Raw genomic sequence first — 23,798 nt, forward strand, 5'->3', positions numbered from 1 at the left:
TAGAGATAAAGACTAATTTTATTGTTAGGCTAAATGCCCAAGTTGTTAGATTAGGCTAGCTAGGTTTAGTTCTGTTAGCATAAATAATACATTTTCAGTGTATTCATGCTAATAGAACCAAACCTAACAGACCTAACATAACAACTTAGTCATTTTTTCTACTGACGTCAGAACACCGGGTTGCAAGCGTGTTGTGCGATAAGGGAGACCTACCCTCAGACCTGTGGTTTTTAAAATGATTTAATTCTTGTATGGAAGTTATACTTCAAGTAACCATAATCCGTAAATAATTATGTCAGTTTTTGTGTTAATAAGTGAAGTTAATATTATTCTCAGTGAAACGGCAAGAAGGAAAAAGGAGGTAGGTATAAAAATAGTGATATTTCTGAAACTGAAAGTAAAGCGCAGGCGGGTCGGCGCCAGAAATTTTTGACCAGGTTGGCAAAAGCTGTATATTGATAATTTAGGGTGGGCAGATATACATGTAAGGCATTATATGAGTTTTACAAATATATATTCCTCCCTACCCCCTCGTTTAATTTTTGAACTCTTTCTCTTGGATCAATCCTGGGGACCTTGTTTTTAGTCTTTATCCTGTACATAAACAATGTACCAGAATAACCAAACACAAAAATTATCACCTGTGCAGATGACAGGACCGTTCTTGCCAGAGGTATCGGCCCTAGAAAGCTTGAAATAAACTCTTTAATCACCATAAACCAACTGGACAGTACCTGACTTCACACGGATTAAACAACAATAAAACAAAATTTATGATATATACAATCCGAAACATGGATTTTGAGTCGCAAACACTATGCATAGACAATGTGCTCATAGAAACTGTATCTTCAGTAAAGTTTTTGGGAATAACAGTAGATCAATAATTAACGTGGGAAGAACAAATTAACAACATCTGCAGTAAACTATCATCTAATCTATACCTGCTAAAACAAATGGCTCAATATAATTTAACAGAAATTAACAAATGCATATAATTTAATCCCATGTTGAATATGACATAATAGCATGGGGTGGATCATCTTATAATAATACTGTCAGAATACTGAGACTTCAAAAGAGAGCACTTAGAATAATGTACAAACTAGGCTATAGGGAATCTTGCAAAGAGTTATTCAGGGAGAAACAAATAATGACAATATACTCCCTATACATCTATAAGGTTATAACGTTTGTTCTAAATACTAGAAACATGACTAAAAATAACCAAATACACAACCACAATACAAGAAGGAAAGATAACTATTACCAGAACCAACACAGACTAAATATCTCAAAACAATCGCCAATGAATGCCGGAAAAATATTCTACAACCAGCTGCCTAATGACATAAAACTGATATTCCCAAAAAATAAGCAAATACAAAAAATAAAAATAAAATATTTGACAGAGAGAGCTCTCCATAGTCTCACAGACTTCATGGAACAAGACAATATAACTTAGAAACATGCTCAATGTGTATACACTTGACAAGCAAACCTCATGATAGTTGAACTAAACAGCCCCCCTGGCTGATATTCCAACATAATTACAATACACATACACACATATATATATAAGAAACCTTATTCTTATTTTGATGCAAAGCCAATGTACTGAACAATATGGGTTTTGTTTTTATTCTTATTTTAATGCAAGGTCGATGTAGCAAACAACATATGGAATGACTTAAGATGACCGGACCCCTCTCCGATTTTCTTCATATTTGGCATACTCGCTAATTGAGGCCTCCTAATCACGAATCTGAAGTTAAAAGTTGTCTGAAACTTTTAGAAATTGCAAAATTAGCTAAAATAAGGCATTAGTTTTTGGAATGGAAACTGTCGATTTTCGTGAAATTTTTTGTTTCACAAGGAGATATATATATTCCTGATACTACTACGACACCAAATTTTAACTATGTTTGCCTAACCTAACCACACATCAATGGTTCGTGGGGCTAGCAATTATTTTGCAATTTCTAGATCCTGATACTACCACGACATCAAATTTGGTAAATTTCTCGTATCGGACAAACGGCTGAAATTTGCTAGTTCATTTAATTTGAATATTCGTACTTACGTATTCTGCATTAAGAAACATTGCTGAAGGTGGCATTTTGCTTATTTCACGGAAATGAGCTCTATTTGCAACATATCGAGTAAGTTTTCTTCGTTTCTTTTTGCCTTCGGTAACATGCAAAATGGCGGTCACAGTTTCACTACCGTACTCGGCATGCATTGTTTCCACCCCACTGCACCCAAAAATACCTATGTACCCCTACAAACCATTGACGCATAGCCCCATGAACCATTTCCGGTAAGGTTAGGTTAGGTAGGGTCACGTGCAATAGTTAAAAATTGGTTTCGAAAAAAATATGCATAGCCCCATACACCATTCTCTCATAGCCCCACAAACCATTGACACATAGCCCCACGAATCATTGACACATAGCCCCACAAACCTTTTGCGGAAACGTACCTTCAGTTACAAAAACACGTGTTTGGAAACACTGACCGGGATTACTTCATCACACACAGGCTACATCCACTTGGAAGTAAATGGATGCAAGAGCTTTCGTGCATCGGTTATGTCGAAAAATAGATGATTTACCGACAAAATTCAATGAACGATGCCAGAAAACACTTCCCCCGAACTTCCACAAGTATAAAGAAACTGCATTCGGTAAGTAATTTTTCCTGTAAATTTGAAGAAATCCGTTTGTCCGATACGAGAAATTTACCTCAAATTTTAACGTATGTTTGCCTAACCTAACCGAAACTAACCTAACCACATGTCAATGGTTCGTGGGGCTAGCGTCAATGGTTCGCAATTATTTTGCAATTTCTAGATGTTTCCGACAAATTTTAACTTCAGATCCGTCATTAGCAGGCCTCAATTAGTAAGTATGTCAAATATGAAGCCCCAAAAACCATTCACGCATAGCCCCCAAAAATCATTCTGGATCGTATAACCATCCACGAATAGCCCCAAAAACCATTCACGATAGCCCCACGCACCATCACGGTAAGGTTAGGTTAGATTGCTTTAGGTTGGGCAATATAGTGAAAAAACTGTGTTTGGAAATACTTATCGGGGATTACATCATCAGATGGTCGCAACATCCAGTTCAAGTATATGGATGGAAATGCAAGCAACAGCTTTCGTGCATCGGACGGACATTATTATAGAAAAATACATTGAAAAATGCTAGAAAATACTTCTACGACCTTCCGAAATTACACAGAAACTCAATTCTGTAAGTACTTTCTCCTGTATATTTGAAGAAATCCATTTCCCGACTATGACATTTTTACCACTAAATGTACTACACAATGTTTTTTTCCCTTCTTTTTTGTTATGATGTACTAAACTAAATACTAGGCTATTTTATTTTGTATCTTGACGTTTTCCATGCCCTTTTAATCAAGGGTCAACGGAAGATAAATAAAATTCAAATTCTATGTTTCACTTCCTTTCACTTTGCCTCCAATGGACATTGGATTACTTGCAGGAAAATGTTTTGTAGAGTGTGCGTCACGAAAAACTAGCTCCGTTCCGATTATTATACAAAACGTAAATGCGGAACTGCAAGCTGTCATGCGAAACATGTTATCCCGTACGCAATGTGTCCTCAGGTTAATCGTGACCACTTTCAACATCTATTGTAAACAGTAAATACATGTTTCATTATCATTGAAATGTACTGTACACATTATATACTGATCGGAACGGGGCTAGTTTTTTGTGCCCCACCCTGTATTTGTAACGATGCATTCTAATCACGTTCTTTCATGCTTATGACAGTGAATTGTGTTTAAGACTGTGTAATAAAATACAGCACAGCCATTCCAGTTGTCACGGACGTTACAGTTTTACTAATTTAAAGCTCTTAACATTAAAATTAAATGTATTTTGTGAACTTTTTTAAACATGAAACACAGTAAATGGTAATGACCTCCCTACAGAAAAAACTATGTTGAGTAAAATGTATTACTATTCCGGAAACTGAAAAAAATGTTCAGTCACGGATGTCACAGAATTTGTGAACTCACATTACAGGCTGTGAACTAAAATTTAAAAATCCAGGTTACTGCCTGAGATAAAATTCATTTTATACTCATTGTGTTGATCTGTAAGCTTTACAGGTTCTAGTTCTGATCTATTAATTCACAAAAACGAAAAGGAATTGATTTTATAATTGCTTTATTCATGTCACGGATGTTACATGGAATTCGTCACGGATGTTACATCTGACACAATATATGACAGACAGTTAAGATTTGTACTGTTCCACCTTTCTTAAATTAATAATATTACATAGTATAATTAACACAATTATGCAGTCACACATAATTAAGTCTCTAATTAGAAATCAGAGCAAATAATTTTATTTATTGGAAGAAACCATGGATTGAAGAAAAGTCTTGTGTGGTCATTATCCAATTTGTAATTATTATAACACAAATAGGATTTTAAAGACTTTTCTTAGAAATAAAAATCCTACAAGCAGATTTTGCTTTTGAAATCATAGATAACTCTACTTCCATTTTCCGTTATAGTTGGATTAGATAGAATGCCTGCTTAATGTTTATTTATTTTTCATCCTCTTTATTATGTACGAATAAATTGCCAGTTTTTCCATACTGCTTCAAGAAGATCACACGTAAATCACCACTGTTTCGCAAAACACTTGTCTGACACACTGCAACATAGTTATGGCTAACCTGAGTCTTTCCATGACCAGTGATGCAGACTTCAACGTATACTCAGGTACAATATTCTCATTGAGTTCACATAGGTCTAATTCTTCAGTTTTCGAGTTATGTCCAAGTTCATTTATGTTGTTTTCAACAGATGCATCATCATCACAGTCATCAGAATATGATTCAGATCAATTTTCTTGATTTGATGTATTTCTTGTATTCCTGGTGCCGTTCGCACGTACTCCCATCGTTTGTTCAAAAATACTGAAGTTTCTTCTGTCTCTTGGTTACAAAAAGAACCTCAGTTGACTTTTATTGAGCTTCAGTGACTTTGAAGAATTCTTCAGCATTTTGAACAGTACAAAGTAGTGATTTTACTGCTATTGAAGAATATGAGCTCAAAGCTGAAGGGTTTGGAGGTGTATTGGTCTTCATCGCTTCTGCTTTTTTCCTCCTCCACTCCTGTACCCTCAATCTAGTCTTTTCTCTCCTCAAATTCAAAAGGTTTTTGTCTTTTGCATACTTTTCCTTTTCATCTTGCCTTTTTAACCTATTTCTTTCTCTATCCTTTTCCAAATATGCAGCCCATCTCTCTGGATTTTCAGATTTCATTTTAGCTCTCATTTTTGCCATTCTAGGAGCAGACTTTGCAGGTGGCATTATCTGCAACAAGAGAAAACATAAACTTGGACCAAATTATAAGTTATTTTATGTTTCTCTTAGCTACCACTGATTTTAAGGACATTTCATTATAACATAAAAAATAAATTCTAGATGGAACGAAGAAAAATAATTTCATTTTACTGTATGACTTAATAAAATCAAGTTCTACACATCAATAATATATTTTAAATCTCTCTGAATTATACCAGTAATAGGTTATGTAACATGGACTATAGTTCATAAAGTTAGACAACCCAAACCTAAAAGTATCAGTGGTGATAGAAATGTAACATCCGTGACTTGTAACATCCGTGACATCTATTTTATTCTTATTTAAACTCAGATAATATCTTTAAGATGGTAGGGTGGAAGTATTTTACTAGAATGTCAACATTATCTACTTTTGACAAAAACAAATTTAGTTCAATTCTGTATTTTTAAAAAGTATCTTCTTTTTGTCACGGATGTTACACCATGTACATCTAATTACTGTTTTACATTTAATTCATAAATTTACTCACCTTGGTCTCTGAAATTCAGTGTGTAGACTCTCAAAACATAAACTCAGCAGTAAACTTCCTGAGAATGGAGTTAACAGTTGAACTGCATGTCTATAAGGGAGCTGCCAACTTAGTAAATGCTACTGGCCATGTATTGCCAACTAAAAGCAGCTATTTCTTGTAACAATAAAACATATCAAATATATTATTTTTCAAAATATCTCAGCAGAATGTTTAAATGAGAAGTTTTATCTACTCATTGCATGCAAATAGAACATATTTTTGATTATTATTTTTTTTTGGTATAATTCCCTCTTTACCCGGAATGGCTGAGCAACAAGGAACATACTGCAATTTGTACATTTGTTTGACAGTCAGTAACGCATCTGACTACCATGCTAAAGGTCCCGGGTTCGATCCCCGGCCGGTTCAAATCCGAGAACTTTTCTAACGATGGAAGCGGCTGCGGTGCCCACCCAGTGTCGAATAACATGGGTAAGGTAAACGTCCCTAACTTCGACAGGTTAAGGAAATTTTTTGCAGTTAATTGCTTGTAGTGGCTTTCGTATTTCATAAATGCGAGTCATTTTTTTTGCCTGAAAGTTTAAAGATTCTACTTTCACCCCAAAAGTATTTTGCATTTGAACAGTTATGTTACATAATTATTAAAAAATAAAAAAGTGAATCCTACAATATGTCCCTAAGTTCGACACCTTGTCCGTAATTTCGACAGTTTGTGTACCGAAATTCGACACCCCCTTACATCAGACACTAAATATGCAGATGTTAATAATACCAATAACTGCACATGTCCTTCTATTGGCATTTCATTATATTCAACTAAATTTACAGATTTATCAGGACATGAACTGAACAAAACAAAGATTTGTTGTTAACCCCCCTCTTTTATGCTCAACAAAATTTAAAATATTAACATGAATTACTTACCATGCCAAAGGCTAGGTACATTTAAGCAAATAAAACACTGAAAATGTTGATTGTGTTTATATTACAACTTTGAAACATAGTTTTATAGGGTGATTCCCAATGGTGTATCAAAATCAAGGAAAAAATTTTGAGGACTAACTATAACATTTACTTAGCCAAGCCTAGATGCTAAGGAACAATTGCTGTTGGTATCTGTGATATTGATAACATTATATATAACACTAATAATTAATTAACATAAATTTTAAATAAATGCAAAACAACTTTCTTTTGAAGTTAGGTGTGAGTCCTCAAAATCAAAGACCTAACTCTTAGACATTTACTTTTTCTTGAAAACATATCTGACCCTTTCCCCCTTCATTACCAAATCTGGCAACTCAACAGGACCAATAATTTGAGGGTCTGATATGAATGAAACATTACTTTCATTGGTGACAAATTCCTTCTTGGCCACATCAACACTCTTAAGTCCAATCACCTTTATTACATCTTCCAGGATCTCCTGAACAACACAGAGGTAAGTAAATTTTGATGCATTTCTTTCCCCCCCTAAAAAATCCACAAAAATGAAATCCCCTTTTACATCACTTATATTAACAATCTCTAATGTCATTTCACCTGACTCCTCCTCTTGCCAGTGAGAATCACTTTTTTTTTTCAATGACAGTGCATTTTCATCTGAAGATTCTGAGTCACTCACATCAACCCATTTCTTTCCCTTTTTGCCTAAACTCTTTGTCTTCTAGTTCTGTGCAGCAAGTTTCTTCAGCTCTCTAGCTCTTTTGTCTCATCTGCTTGATGCTTTTTCTCCTCCTTTGTTAGCAGTGGTAGCGTCATCACCTTGTAATCAAGGGGTCCTGGGTTCAATCCCCAATGCAGACACATAGTGGTTTGGATCCCACTTTAAGCTGTAGGTCCAGTCCTGATTAGCCTTACTGTGCATAAAGTGGACTTAAAACACGAAATCAATCCTCCTCCTTTGTAAAGTATTTGATCATTTAAGGAGATGTAATCACAGCAGGCAGTCTTTCTCTTTGCTTTCTTGGAAGTTTTTGGAATTGGCCAAATGAAGCTAAAGTAAGGAACAAATTAGGCTGAGTTTAATGTAAATTAATTATCAAGCGGCTCCGGTGTACAACCTTTGTTCCTCGGTGTTTCTGCATTGTAAATGACTAGAACTTATTGACAATTGTTCTTTTGTACCAGAAATGCAAAAATAATCACTTAAAGTGAAAATGACTTGTAGAATTTGAGATTTCCAGAGCTTTGGGAAATTTTGAACATTTCCCACCCCGATCCAAAAAATTCTGTCCCACACACTCCTACATTTTTCACAAAATCGTAGAACAAGGAAAATCGTGTACTGTATGAAGCCAAATGTAAGTTCTGTGTAATATTTATCATTAATCAGGCAAATTTTGCAACATTTCCACAGAGTTGTTAAGAACATTAAAAAATCGTACACAAGACAAAATTTTCATCATTCGGCTATTTAATTTGCATGGAGTTTTAGTTCAGTTTATCACATTAAGCCAATATAAACACTTAATTATAACGTGACATTTTTTGGTATTATTGCAATTTTGTATAGTTCAGGTCCCTCACATTTAGTGATGCAGGAAGAACGAGCGATTTCATGGAAATAGCAATGACACAAGAGAGAAAAGGTATGAAAAAAGCCCAGAAATGACGTTTCAGGGAATGTCCCAAAATTCGACATGCACGGCACCAAACTTCAACACCCCCCTGTCGGATTAATGTTGCAATTGCCGTAGGGCAATGAAACTGGTATTTTTATGAATTGTAAACAACATGCCTTTCAATGCACATCAAAACACAACATTGTGTATTTTCGAATAAATTTCGACTCTTGTCGAAATTTGGTGCACCATCCATTTTTGTGCTCATATGTTCGACACCCCCCTTATTTTGTTACATGAACAACCTTTTTCTGCGGCAACAGACTAGGAAGCTCAGAAAACAGCTCTAAAACAATAATAAAGTATTGAAATTTGTTTCGAAACAACACAAAACTGGTAAAAACCTTACGTAGAAAATTTACCTTCTTATGAAATCCACTAAAAATCAGTCGATTTTTCACAGTTAGCAAATAGTGCCGTCATAATTTCTCCCGTGCTGCTGCTATGTCTCATCTGGTGCAACTGCCCTTTTCACGACGTGGGGTAAACCTGTACACTGCCGCATGATACATGCATGATTTTCTGCATTGCATAGTTTCCTTATCTTTTACGATTTTTCAAATACCCTGTCGAACTTAGGCACATTGTTGAAATTAGGGACGTTTACCTTACCTGGGGGAAACCCTGGGGGGTAAAGGTGGTCAGGGGCATGATGCTGATCACATCACCCCCACTCACGACCGGATCAAGAAAGTGTGGGGCGTTACCCCCACACCCCCTATACACCTTCATGGCATGGTGCTAAGCACAGGGGAGCACTTTACCTTTTACCTTGATACAGAGTGTGGTTGACACACAATGGAAAGGAATTAAATTATTATGATCATAATTCGATTGCATGGACTTGACTATGTAGTTTTTAACTTATGAGTTTTTAACTTAAAAAAGAATTGTTCACTGATTGAGGGTCAATGAACCCTTTTCTTGGTTTACAAAGTTTTACAACTGATAAATGTGTGGATTAAAATTTCTTTCTTTCAAACCTACAGAACTGTTACTTAAAAATGTAGTCACTTTGGTATTGTAGTGCTTATTATGATTGATTCTTATTAATTGGAACGGTTATAAAAAATATGCATACCATATGGTGGTAACAGTTCCGATCCTTTTATGATTTTTTTCAAATTCTCCTAGCAGAAAGACTAATTATCGTAAGATTTTTGAAATCATTTTCACACGAAAAGTTGAACTTTCCTTAAAGTAATGAGCACTGTTTGCATTCGAAATAGAGTTATTTATGCTGAAAAAAAGTAAAAAATTACCTTACACAAGCATGCATACTTCCCATGTACAAGGTATTCTCCGTTGACAAGCGACATTAAGTATCGTAGATTAGTGGGAATGTATGTAGAAGTAGATCAGAACCTTAGTAGAATGCATTTAGGGACTTGATTTTAATGCTATGAGCACCAAACCTGACCTGCCTAACCCAACTACAAAAGCATATATTGAACAAAATCTTAAGTAATCGCCAAAACTCCGCAGAATGTGTTAACAGACTTAAATCGAGATCGAACGATGTAAAAATTGTTCATAGCATGATGAAATCGCAATAAAATAAAAGGAACTTGGTCCCATATGGTTATTTGAAGATGTCGTGCATCTAACAATTTTGATGAAATAAAGAAAAGAACACATCAACTTATCCAGATCATTCCTGGTATATTAATGGAGACCTAATTAAAAATATCAAAATGAATCCATGCTTAGTTGCAGGAAGAATGTGAAGAAGAGTTCATTGATTGGTTTGGTTTATTTTACTTCACTTTTCTGCCACTTTTGGCTAATTGCAAAGATGAGGGTGAGTGATGATGTGATGAAGTTGAAGAAGGGACACTCATGAATAACATCCATGCCCAGGCTGGGATTTGAACCCGGGACTGCTGGCTTCTTCGCACACTGTGCTAACCACATGGAGACGGCTATTTGTATACTAGTAAATTACTTTACCAGGATTTATGTGTGTAGAGGCTCGGGCTTGGCATCAAGACACCCCCCCCCCCCACTGTTGACACAGTTTCAGTAAATCAGATGGTTTTGCACCTACCCTAAAACCGGCACCCTGGGTACAGCTTACTGCTACTGCTGGAAGCTTTAGTCTTAACCAAAGTGTTCACAAGCAAAATATACATGTACTGAACACCAGAATGTACTATTTATGAAAACATTCTCATTTTCCTAAGCATGAATATTTAATGAATTTGTTTGGTTGGGCAAATGAGTGGGCAGAGTATTTGAATTTGAATTTGAATTTGAATTTTATTTTTCTTCCGTTGACCCTTGTTTAAAAGGGCATGGAAAACGTCAAGATACATAATGAAATAATAATTAGTTAAGTACATCATAACAAAAAAGAAGAAACATTGCGTAGTACATTACATCACTACACCAAAGTAAAAATGAAAAAATACACTTCATTACACTACAATAATGGTGTAGTGGTTTCCTGCGCCTGCTGGAACGTGTGATTTTGTTGATTTTTCGGTCAAAGGTCAACATAAAAAATAATAATAGTGAAGTCTTAAGGAATACCTAATCAATTTGAATGAGAAAATCCTGAACTGATATGAGTTTTATAAGGCTCAATTCATGCTTGATGAGAATACCATCTTACGTGTCCTTTCTGAGGTCTTCTCGGATTTTCTTTTTGCAAGCTTTACAGTCCGGTGATCAGTGCTTGAAGTGAGGGGGCATTGTATCCCCCTAGCTAGCAAAATTTTCAAAAAGCATCCCTTCGGCTATTCCCATTGTTACCATGTTAAACCATAGGAGCATCAACCACAGCTAACCCCAAGGTTTGACCAAACATCCTCCATCTATAATTTTCCACTTCCGTTGTTGCTTACGATAACGATTAATTAATTATAGAGCATGAAGACATCTAGTGCAACAAGGTACAACAACTCAGTGTAACCAATGCCGAGGTTTATGCAAAAATTTGAAATTGTGTATAGGGAAATGGATGGGATCTACCCATACCCTCACATGTCATTTCTGCTTCCGCCGGTGACCTTTCATATCCTTTAATAATACAATGTAGAATAGTCATAGGAACTGGTATCTATCATTGCATATGGAAATAATGCCTAGTAACACCAATTCATAAATCTGGTAATAAACATAATGTTTATAACTATCATTGGATATCAATAGCATCAGCCTTGCCTATCATTTCTAAAGTATTGGAATCACTTATTTTCGACCACCTCAGATGGCATTGAAGGATGAAATTGTACCCCAACAGTATGGTTTTGTAAAGAGACCTACGGTTACAAATGTAGGTGTCATAATACAAGATATTGCTGATAGTTTTAACAACAACAAATGGATGCTATTTACACAGAAATGATTAATGTAAAGAATAAGGTAAAATACTCCCCTGTGCTATGCACCATACCATGAAGGCGTATAGGGGGTGTGGGGTTAGGGCCCCACACTTTCTTGATCACGGCCGAAGGTGGGGGTGATGTGATCAGCACCACGCCCCTGGCTGCCTTTACCCCCCAGAGTTTCCTCCGGGTACCCACTTTATACGATGCTGGGTGAGCACCGGAACCGCTTGAACAGGTGGAAAAAAATCCCGGTTCTCCCCCGTCGGGGACCAAACCCAGGTCTTGCATGGTAATCAGAAGCCCTAACGACTGAGCTACCGCGGCTATTAAGGCATTCGTTAAAATAAATCATACCATTCTCACTCAAGGGTTACATTCCAGGGAGGGGGATGTTGAAAATTTAGGTCCATCCTGAATTTGAGTATTATATATAAATATACCATGGTATTAGTGTAATACAGGAGGAGTATTTGCCAATTTCAGTATTTTCTCATATTTTACCGAATACTGGTATTGACAAAAATAACCCTTAACAAAATTTTCTTATGGTAGTAATGTTAACGGTAAATGTAACAATGTAATACTATACAATATTATTCGAATAAAGTACCCATATTACTGTTATGCACATCTGTGTACATTAAATTGGACACAATTTTTTTTTTACAATTGATGAAGCAATATTTGAGGTGCACCTTACATTCGATGGCATCTTGAAATCGAAGAAATATGGTTATCAAACTACATGCAAACAGTTGTATTGAACAGTTTTTCATCTGCAGAAAGAAATGTATCATCTGGAGTGCCTGAAGGTTCTAACATAGGCCTGTATTTGGTTTTATTGTTGGAAATTTTGTGCTCCTCAAAATCCAAAAATCTAAGGTTTTAATGATGTAAAGTTTTATCATCAGATAAAGTCAGCAGATGACTGTGTAACACTGCAGGCTGATATTAACAATTTTGTTGAAAAATATAAACAAACAAAAATGCATCATGAATGTAGATAATTGTATCTTATGACTAGGGAGTAGATTTTTAGGTGCTATGAAATTGAAAAAATATTTATTTTTTATGTTCTAAAAACACTGGAAATATGTGGTTAAAATTCAAAAATATTTTCATTAAAAATTCTCTCAAGTAAATTAATAGATACCCGCAGGAGAGTTAGGATGCTAGTTGTATGTTGCATTATGTTGATTATGAACAACATTGCACATTTCCAAATTGTCAATTCAAAATACATGCTGATTATCGCTGAAAAATGACTTGTATTGTGAAAATGACCTTTCCTCATTACACGTATTCAGACATGCATATTTGAAGTGCCGTATATCATGTACATTTGTACCACCAGTTTCACCTACTTGTTCAATCTCCTACACCGGAGCAACTTTACACAGTTTTTGGTACCCCATTTTTTTAGCAGACTTCGGAATTTGTTTTTAAGTATCTGCAACCATGTCTCTGATGGTGAGTTCATTTTCCTTTCAACTGAACTAACATCCTTGACTGTTTCACAAAGCAGTTGTGTGGATGTTTTCATTTTTTCTCTCACACCACAAGAAAGCTTGGATTTGTAGATAGGAACCCAAAATCTTTTTGTAAACATCCATCTTTCAATAAACCTTGAAGTATCACAAATTATTTTGTCTATTTTATGCATTAACTTCAAAATTTTGCATTTACACAAATAATTCGGAAACTTTATTTTGTCTAGAATGCTTAAAATTATGCATTTTTATGTGAAATAAGACTTCGCAGATTACTTTGCAGCTATATGGTCAGCATTCCTACTGAGTATGAAAGACTTCTGAAGCAAGAAAAAAATACGTTTTTACCTAAAAATCTGCTCCCTACTTATAAGATAGATGATATCATAGTTCAACAAACTAACCACGTCACACACTTAGGTATTACTTTCACATCTGATTTATCATTTAATAGTCATTATCCAGTGATCACAAAAAGAAGTCTGAAACTTGTAGGTTGTTTTTAGAGGAAATTTGAATTTTTCAGCTTTGAAGATATCCAGATTATGTGTTACACTAATTTGTTCAATATTAAAATATTATAGGACTTGGGAGGATGCAAATGGTGAAATGGCTGTGAATATCATAAGAATTAAATTACTTTTAGGTCTCCTTACATTACATTGATTCTAGAGGTGAAGATATAATCAGTGGTCAGAATGACTTGAAGAAGAAAAACAACTATTGACGAGATATATAGTTAAAATATTCACTGGTTCCTAGTTTTAGATTGAATTGAAACATATATAAAATTTATATGCAATTTCTTGTTTATTTTTATATCAGAATACAGCACAGTTTGTTGCAATCCATTGATATTACATTCAACAGAATCATTTTTTTCAAGGTCAGGGAGTAAAATTACACCAGACTTTTCTTGAGTACATATCGGTGTTCCTCTTCTATAGTAAACATTGTCTGACCAGTTTATGCACTCACTCTGGCCCCACAACTGAACACTTACAGTGAAGCTGCTCACACCATTTTTGTACAACATTCACCAAAAGATTATATGCAGTGTAACATTATCATCCCGTTTTTATAAAAGTTTCTACTTACAAATAACATTTACCTCTAGTATTGTTGTTTTACTCACTCACGACCTTTTTGTTCATACATTGTTGCACCTTTATTTACAAAAGTGACTTATATAAATATTTATAATTAAACAGTTTCACAAAAGAAAGTGTCAAAATAATATAAAATTAAAGAAATTATTATTTATATATGTAAAAGAAAAAGTTTGGTCTTTCTATCACTTATCTTTATTTTTGAATTCTAAATTCAATGCACTTCTCTGCCTTCAGATAATTAATTTAGTGATATTTCAACTTGAATATAGATGGCACACTGAATTTGAAACTAAATTTAAAATATACACACATAATATGGTATCAGTCTGGTGGCACAGTTTTTATTTTTTTATTTTATTTTATTTGGAAATGAAGGATTAAATCAAATTCATAAACACTTTATGCTTCTTTATCAGTTTGAACTTGCAAAACTAAGAATTGCAATTGTAAAGGAGCAATGGTATATATTCAGTTTCACATTAGCATTGCAGCAAAGGATGGGAAATTTAGCCAAAACAATACAACATCTGGCAAGCCATGTCGCACCTAGCAAAACAAACACTTCATGCCTGGGAATAGATATGAAGTTTAAACACTTGTGGAGGCCTTAAAAGTGAAGTTTCATTTTGTTCAGTGAATGTCATTGTGTGTGTGTGTATTTGCTTAAATGTGAAAGATTATCCTTACATACTTTCAAGTGTAATTAGGATACTATGATTCTTCCAGCTGAAGTCTATGAATTGCAGTTTCTGTCTTTGTTATATAAATTTCATCTTGCTATGTACAACCCTGGTAATGCATGTAGTTTCTGTACCATCTTGTGACTAGTGTATAATAAGTGATCTGGCAAGTTTTATCTTGACTTCGCACAGTGAATTGTCGGCAAAGTTTCAAACTCAATATGCCACATTGAAAAGGCAAGTAATTTATGTGGTTACATGTTCTGATTTTTTACTATGACAGGGATTGTTTCTAAACAATTGAATTTTAGTGTCCTTTTATAGTTTTATTGTTTGAATTTGATATTGATTGATTGTGTGTGTGTGTTTTTGCTGCTTCAAGAATGTAATGTGTGTTTGAAACATTAAATTTAAAATATCATCAAATGCAGGTGTTATGTAAAGCTATTAATATGAATTCAATGACTGTATCTTTGTGGCACCTGTGGTTAATTATGGTGTAAATTAACTAGAGAAGGTTGCTAAAAAGTCTCTGCACTAGACCCAAATATTCTGGCAACAAGCGGAAATTTTCATCCCCATCAGGGCTGTTTTTCTTCTCCCGCAACAATATAATCGCTTTATTTGTAATGCAGTATTTTCATTAGATTTTCAAATGTGAACTTGTTACAGAAGTTAGTATTGTTTCATGCTTTAAGATTGCATAAGTGAATTGTTGAATACTCATCTGACTGTTGTGAAACTCACAGTATGTAGTCAGATTATTAGTACGAAATAATAATAAATAATAACCCATGGTGTAACAGCCCATGAGGGCCAGGCCTACCTATCGACTGCTGGTCTCACTCCCCACCAGAGGTGGGAGATCATCCAACCAGTTGAGGGGTGGGTGACCTTGGCTCAGCTCCATGAACCCCCAGTCGTCATGGAAGGTTTCCATGACTGGTGCCAAATTTCACTGTTTTACAATTATATTTTTGAAGAAACAAAAGTAGCCATTTTTTATATTTAGGTGTTTAATATTAAAAATGACATTGGAGATTTTTGATTGGCACTTGGTTTTATTTAATACCAAGAAATCTATTGTATGCCCTATCTGCAGATATCTTAATTTTCACAGTTGTGATAATGCTGAAAACGGTTGTCCAGAATTGCTTATGAATGGATACAACAACATGCTAAACACATTTTTCATGCATACTAAGTTGTGAACAATGTAAATTTAGTACATTACATAATTTTTTTTTCATTTCTCACAAATTTTACCACATTTATATACATATTCTGTGCAAATAACATGCAAGTCTTGAATTGCTCTTTCTAGCAATAATTAATATTTTTTTTGAATGCAGTAATCACAACTGATGTAGTGTGATGACAAGTAATGGGTATATTACAAGTTTGGGGTGGGGGAGGGGCAATATAAATATTTGGCTACTGCAGATACTACATGTGGATTAATATTAATAACTTTATCATTTCAGTTGCTTCACAGGCAATTTACAAAATTTCATAAATAAGCTGTATCATTAGAAGCCACATTTCTGCTTTACATGACAATGGGACTTAGTCTTACACGATTAGAACATGTGCATGAAATATGCGGTTTTAAGGTAATATGCTTAGCTTAAATTGGAATGCTGTGCCCTGAGTGTATTTTCCTATCATGATAAATCTTTTACATGATTTTTCAGTTTTGCAGTTAAGAAGTACTCTTGGAGATATTCCTTTTCTTGTAATTAAACTGTTACAGGCTTACTTTAATGCATTTTTTAGTTTTCTGAACATTTCAGTACAACAGTGTGTTAAGATTAATTGTTTTGTTTGTGAATCTCTTATATTAAGTTAATAATATAGTATGTATGTATAAAGAATAGGTATGTACAAGACAGTGGAAATTATGCTACATGGAATTCATCACTGTTTTGGTCCTCCTCGGTGACAGTACTGAAAATAGGGGATGTATCAATCAGAATCATAAGAGGTTTCAGCAAACGTATGTGGTCTTAGGAAGATTTCACACCTAAGTGACAAAGAAACACACGGCATATGCAGCTTGGGAACGAGGCAATCAACAGTACTGTTTCACATCGTAGTGGCATGACAAGCCTACATTCGATTGGTGAATCCTCGAGGGACATGTGTCACGTGCCACTTGTTGCTTCTGTGTTAAGTCTCCCTTATGTTTTTAATCAGTTAATATTATTTTGAAATGGAATTTTAGTTTCAAATAATCCAGAGGAAATTGCAGTTTACTAGAACTTCTGAAAAGTGAATTAACAATATCAAACAGACAATTAACAATTACAAATTTATTTACATTACATCATTGGTCATACTTTTAATTTGCAGTTTTCCTCTGTACCACATGCATACACAGGCACTCACTCAGTCTCTCTCTTTCTCTCTCTTTCACTCACTGAATTGTACGGCATTGTTATATGTTTCTGAATCATGCAATAGTAAGCACGCGGGAAGTATTGGCATTGCTCCTTCAACATAGCTTTTTATATGCAGGAAAAACTGAGTTAGAACTCAAATCTTGTGAGAAAAATTTGTCTATTGTCTGTTACAATTCTCACCTTTGTCTAAGTAATTTTAAATTCTGGTTTAACTGAAATTGTCATATGCAATGTATTCAATAAATAGTAGAAAGAATAATTTTCTATGCACCTTTGTATACAATCTTATATAAACAGAATTAAGGACAACAAATAAACAATAGAAATGTGGACTAGCACCTGCATTGTTGTTCATTCCATTGAGGCATTTCATATAATTGTGTCCCTTTAAATTGAAATAATTCTAACTTAAACAGTGGATGTAACAAATTTTAACACTAACTAAAATAATATAATTATAATAATAATAAAATTAACCTATTAGACATAATATTGATCTTGAGCAACAGAAAAAATATCTATTGTGAATCATTTTTACTACAGCAATATCGTGGGAGAAAATGAACAGGACAATCAGAAAAATATTATAAATCACTTATGTGACACACAGCAGCATGCTCAGGAATTTTGTAATGGAAAGGGGGAGTTATGATCATAAAGCAGGAAGGAAATATAGGTTTCAAGTTTTAGCTAATCAATGCTACATTTTATCACCTTCCACATTTTTTTTAAAAGTGGACCAATAGGGGTGTGTAAACCCCTCAAAATCCTGTCAGGCATGACAGTGTGTGGTGCTTAGAATTGTAGACATAGACAATAAGGTTTACATCATCAATACATTTGCAAGTAAAATATGCCAGAGTTTCACTTGAGTATTGAGAACATAAAGCTACATGATAATAGTTGTGAAACAATATTATTAAATAAATAATGTGTAAGTTCTGCATTCAAAATCAAAGAAATTCATTGTTATATAAAATAACTTGAGAGTAACATATGATTGTCATGTAGATTATTGACCATTATACCTTGTGTACATTATTTGTAAGGATTATTCATTCAAGGGTGTTTCAAAAAGTAACATCAAATTCCTGTGTAGAGAAGATACACTGCCCAATAGGTTACATGATATGCTCAATGGTGATGTCCTTACAGTTTGCACCATTGAGGAACATTGAGGAATCTTCAGAATTTTTTGGTCTGATGGTGTGAAATTCACAGAAGAATGCTACAACAGTATGAGGACCTGGAGGAGTATTGGCAAGAAGAAACTGTGCTAGTGAGTAGATGTGTTTGCAAATGGGCAAATATCAATTTATCACAGCATCACCATCACTGATAAAAGGGTAGGTTGCACTGATGCCATTATGCATGAAAACCCGTGCATTTCTTTAGAAGTTGTGGCCATGGAATTGGTTGTCAGTATCAGACCCACACATACCATTGCCATGAAGGTTCTCAAGTGTTGCAAGATATTTGACTAGGCATTCTTCTCCTTCATGAAAATGCACACCCTCAGATGACCTTGAGATCTTACAGTATCGTCCATGTAGCCTTTTCTTGCTCCCTCATATTATCATGCATTTGGACCCCTGAAGGCTGCTTTGAGAGGACAAAGATGAAATAAAGAAGTTTTTGAGAACAGTATTGAAATGACGGTGATTATATAGAATAGTGTCATATTACTTGAATCTCTAATTTAATTATATATATAAAAATATTCAGTTTGCTGTTACTTTTTGAAACACCCTTTTATATGTGATACACTTAGTTATTACATGATCCTACTATGCTTGTAATGTACATAAAATGCCCTTACTGTTTGCCAAGAAGGAAGGAAGGACATTGTTGGCATACAATACATATTAATATTGTGTTGATTTTTAAGCGCTGAAAATAATAGAAAAAAGTAAAGAATATATAATTTTTCTCTTAGACAATATTGAATCTCACTAGACTATGAGGAAATGATGAATATAACATAACTGATAATCAGTATCAAGAAATGCTCCTCATAAAATAATTTTTTCATATGTTTGGTGAAGGAACATTTGCCTAATGATACATTTCTTGGTTGCACAAATGTGATATCTTTAATTAAACATTTTTTTGGAAAATTGTTGTTCTGTAAGTGGATTTATTACCTTATAAGTTTTAATAAGGGTGCTATGCCGAATCACACGCTTGAATATAACATGTGTAACATAACGTTGTAGCTGTCTGCTTTGAAGTGATTTCCATGAGATAAGCTTATGTAATGTAATGTAACGGGGACTTAAGATATTTTAATTAACATAGTATAAAGGTCAAGTCATATTGAACTATATTGAAATATCAGTTCAACACCTCAGTTAAACTAATATGAAAATTTAATCAATACAAAAATTAACATTAAATTTATTCAGCATATCATTAAATTTGGTAAATGTGCTTTTTTGAGATGTGGCTCATCCGCATTTATGTTTCCATGCTTAACCTAAATGCAGGTTCAAGTGTGGCTGGCACTGCCTGTATGTCTGTGCAGGAAATTTTACCTGTGCCAGCATCTTATTTGCATTAAACTTGCTTTGACATACACCAGTTAAGTGTGTTTTTTTATTTCAAATCTTTTACTTTGACACTATTCATTAGTATATTGAATTTGAGTGGATGAAAGTAAATTATTATCCAATCATGGGATATGTTGTCTTTACTTTCATAGAAACAGAGTAAATAGTTGATATGTTGATATCATCTGGTATGTGAAGTAACTGATTGTCATAATTTCCCTGTTTAAATGTACAAAATGTATTTTATCTCATTTTTTAAAATCATAGTGTCATTTTTCTAATCCTATAAATTGATGCAATGCCCTTATAATGTGGACAGTGCTGTAATTTAAGAAACATATAACTTCCTCACCTTTTTACTAAAGTATTGTAACAACAACATTATAAGTATTGTCTGTAGAAGTTGTTACAATGCAAACAATAATAATATTAATAATAATAATAAAACACGATGCCACACAGAATAGTTTCTGCTTACCCATTACCTTATTGTTTTTAAAGTTTCATTATTTCGGCTTATATATCAGCTACTTTTTTTGCAGTGGTAATGGAATATGTATTTTTACTGCAACAAAATGATTTATTTTAAGAACTTATTTGAATTTCGTAGATACCTGAAATTCACATAATGAGGAATAAAAACTAGATGTAGTATTTATTTAAGTAGTTAAAGAGTTAATATTGACACAGATAATGCTGTTCTTGGAGACAAAATGCAATTGATCAAGCTGCATGGAAATTTACATCAGCTTATTATATTTTATTAAGCTTCTAATTTTGGCCCTCAACATGTAGCCGAGAAAGTAATTTTAACTGTTGTATATCTTATACGTGCCACTTGCAAAAGAATAAATCTTGCAAATTCACATTGGTGATTCATGAACTTTCGCAGCTTAAATATATAATTGTTCCAGCATTAATATTGATAATAAGACACATAATACTCTATATACTAGAACTACTGTGTGCAGTAATGCTGTACATTGCTTGTATGTGGTTTACTAATTGTATTTCTTTTCCATTTTCGCTGTGACTTGTTTGTTTACAAATAAAATGTCACTATTTTTGACAACAGTATGAGACCAAGTAGAAAATTAAAATTACCTGAAATTAATTTATTTTGTATCTGCAGTCTAATTGTTCAATTGTTCAATAGTTGTTGTTCAGGATGTAACTTAATTATATTTATTTTGTATTAATTTTAGTGTGGAAACGTTATAGTAAATCTGATGTACTATATTAATGCTTAAGTAATGGCACTTTACTCAATTATAACCTTATACTTTTATGGTGTTATTTGTTCTGTCTAGTACAATGCAAAAGTAGGGATGTGTTTCTTCATTTTACTTTACTTATAGAGTTTCCCTTTCAAATCTCTCTCTAGTTTGCATCGACTATTGTTGTATGTAATGTAAGTTGCAAATTGACTTAGTTCTTCAGCAATAAACTTATACTGATCCACATGTCATAGAAAAACTAATTTCTACATAATGTGGTATTCTTTGCTTTCTGAGTAAAAAAACTGAAGCTTTTTACTATCTCTACTTTCCAAGCTAAATTTTAATTAAGTGCCAACATTTTTTTTTAAATATATATTTTGGCATTTACTTCTGTGCCACCATTTAAATTTCTAGCTATGTGCTGTAAAGTGCTTTATAGTATGACCTTTGGCCAGAAAAAAACAGTAGTAGCACACAAACTGTTTACATATTGTTTCAGTTGTCTGTGATTGTGTGTCATCCACTGATTGTGAAATAGTTGAATATTTTGTAATAGCAATTAATTATACAATGTTATTGTTGCTTACTTTCTATGTGTATATGTTAGAAAGTGAAAAGTGGATGCCAAGTTGGTAAGGTAGTGTATGAGTGTTGTGTGCATGACTTAAATAAGATACAATTTGTGTGCCATTTGATATGCTGTGTGCTTTCTAGTAACCATAAAATAAATTTTCTAGTTTCTGTACACTTTTCAAGCACATTACAAATGAATGACAATAATTATACATCCACCTTAACATAGTACAAAACATGATTTCGGACATAAACATCTGAACTGTAGATTAGAGGCAATACTGTAAAAGATCAAACTTGTACATTTTTTAACTTTGCTGTCAATGACATTAAAGCAATCAACAGGTCTGCATGAAAAATATCCTCAATTTTTGTATATAAAACAGATTGTATCCTTGGGAAGATGGGATAAAGGATAATAGTGTGTCTACAGTTCATGGTAAAGAATAGCTATGAATTCATTCATTGTTTGTATGAGGATTAAGAAGAAATAAAAAAAAAATTAAGAGCCATGGGAAATGAGCTAATAATTAAGTGTTCAAAATGGTTCTATTTGCAAATTTATTATTCAGTTCATTAAAAGATCTTTATGAAGTATACTGATTGTAAACATGAGAGAATCAAGCACATTTATTGAAATAACATTGTCCTAGTTTTGTTATTGTTCATCACTGACACACCATACTAAGGGACTCAATGAGACTACAAAGTTGTAATATTGCTGTTACACATATGTGAATGTTGGAATCATTGCCAAATGTTCACTAAATTTGCAATCAAAACACACACCAATGCAATTTCAGGATGCTGAATGAGACTTAATCTGTACAAGAATAAGATACTTTGGAAAGCAAGAAAGTGTTTGAAATTGAGTTATTGTCAAAAGGTAGGGTTCCCTTTGCATCCAAGAGTCATTCAAGATTTCGAGAAATATCAGACAAAAGTTTGTATTCTTCAAAAATTACAGAAAAATATAGTTAACATATGTGATTGCAATTATAAAAAATTACATGCATTATATCAAACAGAAGTTCGTATTTTTGTTTGTACAAAGTGTGTGTTGTTTACAAAATTGTTGGCCAAAAGCACAGTACTATGAGTAGATACTGGCAGTGAACATGCTAATATCTTTTGCCTATACTTTTCTGTAGTATATAGTATTTTTCAAAATTCCCAAACAAAATGAATATTTTTTTTTTATTGTTTGTCATGATATACTGAATACTTATAATGTATTGAATTAAATATTGTAATATGCTAAATGAAATGCGTACTGTATTTGCGAAACTGTTTTTTGAGATGGTTCTGTTAATTTCAGTTACTACTGTATTTTTATTTCCCTGAATCACAAACGATTCTTATATTTGGATTTAATGTTATTGGCTTAGAGGTCCTGCTTAGGCAAAGGTTAGCACTCTTGGCTTTGATGGCAGTGGTCCTGTGTTTGATTCCTGGTGGAAGATCCTAAATTTCGGTGTTGATGTGAGAACAATTTGGAGCTACTTGAAAGCGATCTCTGGAAAAGTCGTTTGGCAGGCTCTGGCCTTTAAAGGGATGCAGCATCTCTTGAGTTTAGTTTAGTATGATTGATTGATATCAACATTTTAAAAATCTTTGCGTGAAGTTACGTAATAAGTTTATTACAGGATAGGCGTAGACAGAATAATTCAGACAACTTTTTAAATCATCTTGAATTTTTAAAATTGATCCAAACCAATTCACCTATCCTCTTTTCAGTGAATTATTGTATATTATTAATATTTAAGTTATCTGTACTTATTTCATGCAGATTTACCAGAGCTCTTTTAAAAAAATAATAAAAACATCATACTGTTGTACATATAAAAGCATAAATAGCCAGTACTCAAATTTATGGAAAAGTCTTTGTCTTTAAAGAGTTATTAAGCAATGGGTTGTAAAAA

At 33.6% G+C, this 23,798-nt stretch overlaps 1 long non-coding RNA gene across 1 annotated transcript in view; it reads left to right on the forward strand.

Moving 5' to 3' along the window:
* The first annotated feature begins 223 nt into the window (after window positions 1-223).
* LOC146003493 (uncharacterized) overlaps window positions 224-23,798 on the forward strand; it is a 319,461-nt gene continuing 295,886 nt past the window's right edge. Inside the window, exon 1 of the long non-coding RNA XR_014443825.1 lies at window positions 224-361. This is a non-coding gene — a long non-coding RNA (uncharacterized LOC146003493). The remainder of the gene's footprint in view (window positions 362-23,798) is intronic.

The sequence above is a fragment of the Lepisma saccharinum genome, chromosome 1, assembly GCF_977018435.1.
Source record: "Lepisma saccharinum chromosome 1, izLepSacc3.1, whole genome shotgun sequence".
NCBI classification, from domain to species: domain Eukaryota; kingdom Metazoa; phylum Arthropoda; class Insecta; order Zygentoma; family Lepismatidae; genus Lepisma; species Lepisma saccharinum.